This window comes from Sabethes cyaneus, chromosome 3 (genome assembly GCF_943734655.1).
Source record: "Sabethes cyaneus chromosome 3, idSabCyanKW18_F2, whole genome shotgun sequence".
Lineage (NCBI taxonomy): Eukaryota > Metazoa > Arthropoda > Insecta > Diptera > Culicidae > Sabethes > Sabethes cyaneus.
Window position 1 is genome coordinate 146,027,974 of NC_071355.1, and position 10,405 is coordinate 146,038,378.

The 10,405-nt window shown below is 42.6% G+C and overlaps 1 protein-coding gene across 2 annotated transcripts in view; it reads right to left on the reverse strand.

Moving 5' to 3' along the window:
* The window catches only part of LOC128741577 (uncharacterized), a 66,215-nt gene extending 58,156 nt beyond the window's left edge, over positions 1 to 8,059 (reverse strand). Inside the window, exon 1 of one of the 2 annotated variants that reach the window (XM_053837505.1) lies at positions 7,945 to 8,059. The gene's annotated coding sequence lies outside the window, so the exon portion shown is untranslated. Of the gene's footprint in view, positions 1 to 6,805; positions 7,733 to 7,944 lie in introns of those variants that run through there. The other variant, XM_053837504.1, reaches the window with a different exon arrangement.
* Positions 8,060 to 10,405: the final 2,346 nt, after the last annotated feature.

The following is a 10,405-nucleotide window of genomic DNA, read 5'->3' on the forward strand; positions in this document are numbered from 1 at the left end:
TTAATAGCAGCTGAAAAACTGAAATCTCAATTTCCGTTTGTTTATCTATACTTAAACAGTGCACGAGCGTCACGATTTGCCTTTTTCTCCGGTATTTTCTGGAACGACTATTTGTCACGCGTATTAGCTAGAGCTACTAATAGCGTTCACTTCGGTCAGTGGCATAAATATCTGGAAAATCGAATCCATTTGTTTTCATAATAATTAGATAATTTACCGGGGAAAAAAATTTTCAACGCTAATCTAAAGCTAATGTGTTGAAAAACATTTTGACGAATCAATTGTGTGCGGGTTTGGCGCAACTTTTCAAGCATGCATTTCAACTGCTTAGAGAAGATTAGTACTCCATTGATAATACGAAGATATGAAATTTCACTATATTTATATTGAACTGTCATTATTTACTAGGAATCAATTAATTGAAAAAATGCATGTCAACTGCAGTTGATGAGATTTGCCCAACGAACACAACTAATAGGTAGCAAATTGAGCAACAACACATAACGCAACACCAGTAGCGCTCAATGTTTGGTTCAAGCTAGGCTGCGGTTCACCGATTCCGAAAGAAATCGAGCCATATCGTTTAACCACAGCCGGTGAAACTAAAACTCGCGGTTTTGCGAACTAAGCAGAAGATTGAGAAAAGCCAACCCAAGAATGGTTTGATACTTGAAACGGAAACGATTTTGCTGGTTGTTCAACAAGTTTAGCATTCGTGTAGATATTAAAGCGATTTGCTAGCAGATTTTGGGGTATAGCATAGAAGCACGATTCATCGACGTCAGTCTTGGAATCTAAAACAAACATTTTTTGTTTATTTCAATTTCTTAGGTAGCACTAGTTTTAGAATATTCCGAGGATTATTTAGCATTAAAGGGTGTCCCACAATAAATTGCATCACGGAAGAAACGCTGACGAAAATTACCCATTAGATATTTAGTCTTGAAAATTTGGGTAGAAGTAGTTTAGAGTGTATTGTTTACACTGCATTTTTATCGCGGTCAGTTTTTTTTTGCAAATTGGACAAAATGGCGTCACCCGTAAAGCAACGTCGCGAATTTATTTTACGCAAGCATCTGGAAAATACTCCAATCTCTCATCATGGACAACGAGACTTACGTCAAGGCGGACTTCCGGCAGCTTCCCGGGCCACTGTATTTAACCGCTCAGCACAAGTTTGACGTTCTGGATGAAGTAAGGATGCAGAAACTTTTAATGTTTGCCAAGAAATATATGACTTGCAAGCGATCTGCTCATGTGGCAAACGGAGTGCGCCGTTCGTGACTACCGGGACTGTAAACAGGCAGATCTACCTCAAGGAGTGTCTACAGATGCTTCCTCTGTTGAAGCAACACGAGGGCCCTATGATTTTCTAGCCGGAACTAGCTTCGTGCCACTATTCAAAGGATGTCCTGGAGTGGTAGGAAGCCAACGGAGTTACTTTCGTACCCAAGGACATGAACCCCTAACCCCCTCCCGCAACGCACTGGATCTAAGGTCAGTAGAAAAATAGTGAACTATTATGAAGCAGTCAAATCTGAGGAAGACATGAAGAAAAATTGGTTTCCGTACAGAAGAAGCTGCAGCCAGATGTTGTACAAAACTTTTTTAATGGAGTTAAGCGTAAGGTACGAGCATATGGTTACCCAGCTAGCACCAACTCGTATATCAATGTACAAAAATCAATGTACGGCATCGTGGCACTGCAGGAGATCTGTCGCAAAGGCGAGAAGGTGTGGAGGATCCGTGGCGGCAAAGCCCGATTTTTCCAGAGCGGTGGTGCGACCAACGAGCTGGGAACGGGCTTCGTAGTGTTGGGCAAAATGCAGGATCGCGTAATGGACTGGAAAGCGATCAACGAGAGGATGTGCGTGTTGAGGATAAAAGGCCGTTTCTTCAACTACACCATCATAAACGTGCATTGTCCACACGAAGGTAGACTCGACGACGAGAAGGAAGGGTTCTATGTTCAGCTGGAGGCAACGTACGACAGCTGCTCACCACGGGACATCAAGATCGTCATCGAGGATATGAACGCCCAAATCGACAGGGAAGCAATGTACAGACCGGTGATCGGGCTCCATAGCCTGCACACCGACACGAACGATAACGGCCAGCGATGCATCAACTTTGCGGCTTCCCGAGGCTTGGTGATCAAAAGCACCTTCTTTCCCCACAAAGATATCCACAAGGCCACCTGGAGATCACCTGACCAACGAAACACGAACCAAATCGACCATCTCAAATCAAATCTCATCGAGTGCGGATATTGACTCGGACCACTACCTAGTAGCAGTACACGTGCGCTTAAAACTGTCGACGGTTTATACCTCGCGACAAAGCCGACAAGGCTAAACATTCGGCATCTAGACAACCCGTGAACTGCCGAAAACTACGCCCGCGTACTGGATGAAGCCTGCCTTCCTCTGTGGACCTATATGCTTCGACCCTCGAAAACGGATGGAGTAGAATACGCTCGGCCGTCAACGAGGCCGCAACCGCGGTGCAAGGTGTGGAAACCTCGAGTGCACGAAATGATTGGTTTGACGGGGAATGCCAAGAAGCGTTAGAGAGGAAAAAAGAGCTTGGGAAAACTATCTGAGCATATCCTCGAGAGAGAATTTGGCCAAGTATCGACGAGCGAGGAATGAGTTGACCATGATCCTGAGGAGGAAAAAGCGCCAGAAGGAGGACAGAGATCGTGAAGAGCTCGAACATCCATTCCGGGCTAATGACACCCGCAAGTTTTACGAGAAGGTGAACCAAAATCGCAAGGCCCACACACCAAAACCTGACATCTATGGGGACGAGGGAGGGGATCTAATCACAAACGAGCGCGAGGTGGTTGACAGGTGGAAGCAGTTCTTCGATGAGCACCTCAACGGCAATATAGCAGCAGGAGACGCAATGGAAGTAAACCTCGAATTACCTACAAACGACAACAGCGTACCGGCTCCCGATCTCGAAGAGATGCGACGAGAAATCGGTCTGCTGTAGAATAATAGAGCCGCCGGAAAGGACCGACTCCCGGCAGAACTCTACAAAAATGGCCAAGAACCGCTAGCAACGGCACTTCACCGGCTGATTTCAAGGATTTGGGAAGAAGAGAAACTACCGGAGGAGTAGATGGACGGCGTAGTCTGTTCCATCTACAAAAAGGGCGACCGGCTAGACTGCTGTAACTACCGCGGCATTATGCTGGTCAACGCCGCCTACAAACGTTATCAAAACAGCCAAGGTGCGCAGTGCCGCACGTCAGAACGTGGAAAGATACAAAGAGAAGCAGACAGTGAAACCAAATTTTCAGGAAATAAAGCGCTACCTGGAAGAGCAGGAATATGCAGAGCAGGGAAGGTACGATCGCTTTGACTCAATTTACATTCATTTGACAGTACTGTCTCAGCTAAGCAAAATTTGACAAAGTTTTGTATGGGACATTTGTAGAATTGGTTACTATGTACAATTTTGCTGAATAAAGTTTTGCAGTATCTTTTGTAGTTATGGTGCTACAATGCTACCAACATTCACTTGGATACAAATGAGCAACTAGTTGTTTGCTTCTTGTGATCGGCGGCGGATCATGTAACAAATGAGCTACTAGCATTGTAGCACCGTAAATACAAAAGATACAGCCCAACTTTAGTCAGAAAAGTTGTAGATAATAACTAGTTCTTCAATCGTCCCATATATAACTTTTTTAAATTCTGCATGCTGGGACGCTACTGTCAAATAATCGTGAACTTGAGTCAAAGTGATTGTGCAATCCCTGATCCAGAGTTGGAGTGGCTGCATCGCTTCCAAGAAACGCAAAAGTTCTACCAGAAACTGGATAAATACCGCAAAGGCTTTGTGCCGCGAGCAGAAATGTGTCGGGATAAAAATGGCAGTATATTGACGAATGACCGTGAAGTGACGAAATGTTGAAGCAGCATTTCGATGAACACCTGAATGGCGCCCAGGCAAAGATCCATGACAGCGGAAAAAGTGATTTCGGCGGTGCAACAAATGGGGAAGAGATGCCAGCCCCAATGATAGGCGAAGTTAAGGAGGCCATCATGCAGCTAAAGATAATAAATTAATAAATTAGCTGGGAAAGATGACATCGAAGCGGAGCTTATTAAAATGGGACCAGAAAAGCTAGCCGCTTGTATGCACCGGCAAACTGTTAGAGATACGGAACAGCTACCGGAGATGGGGTTATCTGCCTGAACTACAAACAGGCCAATAAGTTGGACTGTCAGAATTATCGAGAGATGATCGTTCTCAATGCTACCTACAAAATGGTTTCTCAAGTCATTTTCCGCCGACTATCACTAATTGTGAAAAGTTTTGTGGGAACTTATCAAACCGGCTTCGTCGAAGTACGGTCAACAACGGATTAAATGTTTACACTACGGTAGAGCCTCCAAAAGGGGCGCGAATACAGAGTTCCCACGCATCATTTGTTCGTTAACTTTAAAGCCGCATATGATACCATCGACCAAAAAGAACTCAAACATGCTGGCCGGTAAAACCGAAACCGCCCGACGCCGCTTGGGCAGTAATGTAACAACGGCGACGGCGATGAGTTTGAGGTAGTCGATTAATTTATCTAATTTGGCTCACTGCACTGGTAACGCCGGACAATGGCACTAGCCGTGCGATTCGGGGGCGTATTATCAGTGGAAGTCTTGCTTACTAAACGCTTATTAGTCCGGTTGTTCTCTAAAGGCATGAAACTTGGACATTACTGGAGGTGGACCTGCGAGTGCTCGGAGTTTTCGAAAAACGAGTGCTAAAAACGATCTTCGGCGGTGTTCAGGAGAACGGAGTATGGTAGCGGAGGATGTACCATTAACTCGCACAGCTCTATTCAGTATTCAGTATTCAGAACTCAGTATTCAAAAGTGGCTAAAGCTGGATGGATACGATGGGCAAGACATGTTGCAAGAATGCCGGATAACTATCCTGCAAAGATTCGGGGCGAACCAACTACCGGTTCAAAGCCCTATAAAAAAGCAAATAAATAAAATAAATCCTGTAAAGATAGTGTTCGCTCTAAATTCATTCGCGGTTTTGATTGATTTGAAACTTCTTTGAAGGGTAATTGAAATAGCTTTGCTTTTTTAAATTGTAACACAATTTTCATGCCGATTAGTGCAGAATCGAAGGTAATGAAGTTGCCAATAACCTGGCAAAGTGAGACCAACCTTGCATGCCGAAAACAGACAAACAACTACGCTCGATGCTTTGTTCGTACTGCCAGCTTCACTCTGGAGCGCAGAAATTAGACATCGTGAGGCACTTCGTGTCTAACGAATATAGGGCGATCCACAACATCATCCTTTTCGTTGTAGCATTACACCTAGTTAAGTAAAATTTAGATTGAGCAGCCCCTTGTTTCTACGGTCTGCTCAGAATTATGCTAGTTGAGTCGAAGAGAGAAAGAGTACCTCTTGTGGTACGTTTGGTAGATGTGAGTACTTGAGTACCACTGATTTGTTCGCCCACTAGAACTCTGGATAGGTTAGAAAATTATGTGGGAGCGGGTGGTTGCGACGAGTACGCACCTCCCCAAGATGAGTTAACCCTTGTTCGCCGATTTGCACAAAGAAAGAAGGAGGACTCGAACCCGAGTCTTCTGGCTTCAAGAGAAACGGTTCGGTGGGAACCGAAACTTCGGATGAAAGAAGCCAATGCTTTAGAATATTTCGCGGAGTCCCCGTCGTTAACAAAAGACTTCGGAAAAATGGACTTTCGTAAATGAGTGCGTAGTTCCGGTTAAGATTTATTTTTATGATGTCAAAAATATGCTTAAATATCAGTCAGTTTCCGCATACATGCTTTAAATGACGAAAAAATGATGCCCTCAGTGTGTTCATGAAAAAAAGTTTGCGGTTATAGAATGTTTCGAACAGTAATAGTTTTATTGCCGTAGGACTACGTCTCACCGCATGTCGCCAAAAACTTACTTGCACCGGATAGCTCTTGGCGGACTTTTTAAACATAAAATGGTTGCAATCGTTGATTAATAATATTTAGTCAATTTCTCACGTATTTACATTCAATTTTTTCATATCAAAAAAGGGTATCGATTTTGGCACGGTATCGATTTTGGCAACATAGGTGACACGCATTTGTTGCTAAATTCGAAATCCCACTGTACGACGTTGAAACCCATTCAGTGGTAGACTGTTTATATGGAATCGGAAATTCCATATTTGTTTTCACAAAGTGCTGCCCATCATGAGAAACAAAGACCCGCGCGCGATTGCGAGAAAAATGGAATACTGAATACTGACTCAGTGACAAAATTCGCTGCACTCAGCATGTCCACATTGTTTTGATCTTAAAAGATACCTCGTAGCAAGCTACGTCACTAAGCGTATAACACAAATGTGGCAATTCAACAGTAAAACCCCACTTAAAATACATATTCATTTCTGGATGGAATTTCCAGTGACGCTAACATGTTTTGGAAATACTAAACTTGTTTTGTAGGACTATAAAATTGTTTTTGATTTTCAATAATAAATCATGTGACAAATATTTCGTAAAAATCTTGCTGTATCTCATCATTCTGTTTATAATTTCATTGCAATGTATTACAAAAACATAATTTGAGCGCAAATGAAGAAACCCTATATTTGATTAAACTTGGTGTTCTAAACGTAAACCTGGAATCAATCAATCATACTTCGAAATAACATAAAAAGGCTGAGAGCGCTTTTTTCTAAAGTCACGTGGTGTTCGATCACACAAACAATCGCATACCCTGTGTGCTCATCAATACGAACGAGACTAAAACAAATTATAATACGCTTACCGCATAAACAAAAAGCCCCTTTGCGCTATATATTGTAGGTCCGGGGCCTACAGACGAGGGGGGAGGGGGCTGCTAGGGGAGCTGGGCTTTTGTTGATTCGTCAATCTAGCACCGAAGTGGCATTTTTCATACGGTCACAGACGACTCGTTCGTGGTAAGTACACAACACAAACCTCATATAATTGTCTCGATCTACTAAAAATTCACATCACCATTGCCACATGCACTTTTGTTCTCGCACTAAAGTATGAACCGATGAAGTGCACGACGCGTACTGCCGGTTGCTCTTTCAATTGACGAGACAACGATAAAGCTTATCTAGGTAGCAGCTATAGGTTCGCTAGCCAGCGCACTGATTCAAGGCCAAAACAAGTTTGCGATTGCGTTTAGTGAAAGCACATCAAGCTGTGCAGGAGACAGTTCACACCAACACACGAGAGCTTCTTATTAAATTTGGATATGCACTTCACCACGAATATGTATCATCCAGGTACGACAGCGAAAGAGCCTTGAGCCTTCGCGCGATCACTGCGAATACTGCAAACAGGTAAGATTGAAAACAAAATTGGTTCCTTCACACATACTTGTCAAATGACACACAAGCGCGAAACAGCAGCGTTATCAATAAAATTTGGTCGCGTGACGGCACTGTTTTACGGTCACACATAAAAACCGAAAAATAGTCTGAATTTTGTCATCGTTGACTGTCTGCCAAAATAGTTATATGCAAGACACAGATAACTAAACGATTACTAAACGAATGGGAGAAACCACTTGTTTTATTCCGCCGTTTTGCCCGCAATTGCCTACGATTATACGCGCCGGACAATACAAAAACGATGCGCGCCCCAGGTGAATGATCCGTTCGATCACATGAATCAAACACGTTTGACACGAACCTACGCGATCTCACGATCAAGCGAAGACTCTCTCTCTGTGAACCCGATCAAAGCAGCCACGATACTGAACAATCAGACGCAGTGCTGTAAACATACTCGTAGAAGCTTGCTTTTCCTCCCCCAAATAGGGTAGCCGATCGCGTGTACAACCCTTCAATATGGGAAAACCACCCCGTAATTGCATTTGTCTAAATTGGTTTCGGTGTGGAAAAAAACTACAAACATCAAGGACGATCATACCTAGATGGTAACCCTCTACTGGTTTCTAATGTTCGCGGACAAGCACCGTAAGGCGAACAGTCTAAAGTAGACGATTTGATTGATAGTTCTTTTTATCTCCCATCGGATTTTTAGCACTCAGCTCAGCTCACATAAACACACTGTAGACTGTAGTAAACAACACATTGGTTTTGTTCTCTCGAAAACGACGCCGCGCCGTTTACCGCTCAACTTCGATCGCGAGAGACCGAGAGTGTTTGAAGGAGTGCCGCAGCGCAGCTGTTCGCTTGTGTGACCAATTCAAGCAGGATTGCAAAAGATTTTACGTCAACCATGCAAGTTAAACCGATTATGCGCAAGCATGAGTTACCAACCCTCCGGGTCTCAACATTTAAATCAATGCACCCACCCATTGACATGCTATATGCGCTTAGACGCGAAACCCGCATCGCATCTGATCTGCTTGATCGCGTACAGTTAACCTCAAAATTGAGCGTACACACTTAAAACGTTCGGTAAAATTTGGAACAGCCGAACGTTCGGTGAAAATTTCGATGGTGCCAATCGACGTTTACAGATCGTTATAGTAATGTTTGGCATCAAAAAAAATTTTACCGAACGTTCGGTTGTTCCAAAGTTCGGTAAATTTTACCGAAGTCTGTACTTTTTTTAAGTGTGTACATACCAGAAAATGTGAACCAATAATTAACCCTTTGGTGCCTTTTACTAATCCAGGGACCATTGACAAGAATGCTTAATTTCTTTTGACGTAGCACAGTGGGGCAGATTGACCCGGCGCTCGGACAAAACCCCATAACTTCTTTCATATGCTTCGTAGAGCTTTATTTTCTTCAGCAACATTGTTTGTTATAAAATTTCACATCTTTTTGTAAATCTTAAGTAGTTGTATTTTTATTCCTATAGATGGCGTTGAGATCTAACTTTTTAAATAATGACGTTAGAAATGTTGTGTCTTCAGAAAAGTTGTTTGTACTTTAAAGTTACGTAAAGTTACTGAACATACCAAAATTGTAGGACTTGCAGGAATCAAGTTATAAATATTTTAAATACTCAAACACTTTTTACCTTTGTTATATTACCTTTGTTATACTATAACAAAGGTTTAAAAATTGGTCGAAAAACACGAAATTGATCCGAGGCCCGGAGGGCCAAGCCACATATACCAATCGATAGGGTTCGACGATTTGAGCAATGTCTGTGTGTGTGTGTGTGTGTGTATGTATGTAATGATTTTTTCTATCGCCTGTTTCTCAGAGATGGCTGAACCGAATCGTTCGCTATTACTTTTGTTTGAAAGGTATTATTGTCTAGTAGATCACTATTGAGTTGCTTCGTGATACGACGTTTCGTTTAAAAGTTATAAGCAAAAATGTGAAAAATACGTGACACGGGTTTCTCCGGAACTACATGACCGATTTCAACGATCTTAGTGTTAAATGAAAGCCCTTATTAAAGCTAAATTGTTCAGGAATTTTTAATTGAAAACAAACAAGTAGTTTAAAAGTTATTGTTATTGTTATTTATTTATTAAATTCATCCGACTGGAGTGTCTTAATGAATATGGTTGGGAAAAGCCACCTTGAAAATCATGGATGACAATTTTCAAGCCGGCACAAAAACCCAGCATCTTTTTGACATAAATAATACATAGATATAACTTACTCACTACAAACAATTCACATTACAGGCAACAGATAACGAAAAATCAAAAATTGAAGTTGTGTGCAGCACTGTTGTATGATGAAGCAAGGCGACGGATAGGTTCCTGTTGGCCATAGTTTGTGCGATGAGTATTTAACCATAGCAAACGTTGATGGCGTTGTGGGCGTAGAGGGCAGAGTAGTTGTAGCATTGAGAGGATGTTTGGACAGTCATAGCTACCAGTTAAAATTTTGTGAGCCGTTTGAGCCATTATTTCCTTTCGTCGTTGTTCAAGTGTAGTAATACCAAGCAGGAGGCAGAGATTAGCGTATGGTGGCATATTGTCAGGGTCTCTCCATGGCAGTGTACGGCATATCCTACGAACAAACTGTTTTTGCACGCGCTCGATGCGTTTTACCCAGTTGTCGTAATACGGGTCCCACACAGCGCAAGCTGTCTCCAAAATTGAACGCACCAAAGAGCAATAGAGGATGCTTAGAGTCGCAGGGTCCTCGAATTCCTTACCGACTCTCAGGATTAAACCAAGTTGTCGATTTGCTTTGTTTACGATCATTGAATAGTGTTGCCTAAACGTTAGTTGTGTGTCCAGCACAACTCCGAGATCAGAGATCACATCACAGCGTTCAACCGTTATCCCATTAATACGATAGTCAAACATTAAGGGTTGTTTTTTATGATGGAAGCTGATTGCAGTACACTTCGCAATACTCAAACTCATGTAGTTGCGGCAGCACCAGTCAGAAAACAAGTTGATCAGCATCTGAAGTCTAGTGCAGTCGTCATAAGAAGTAATAAGCTG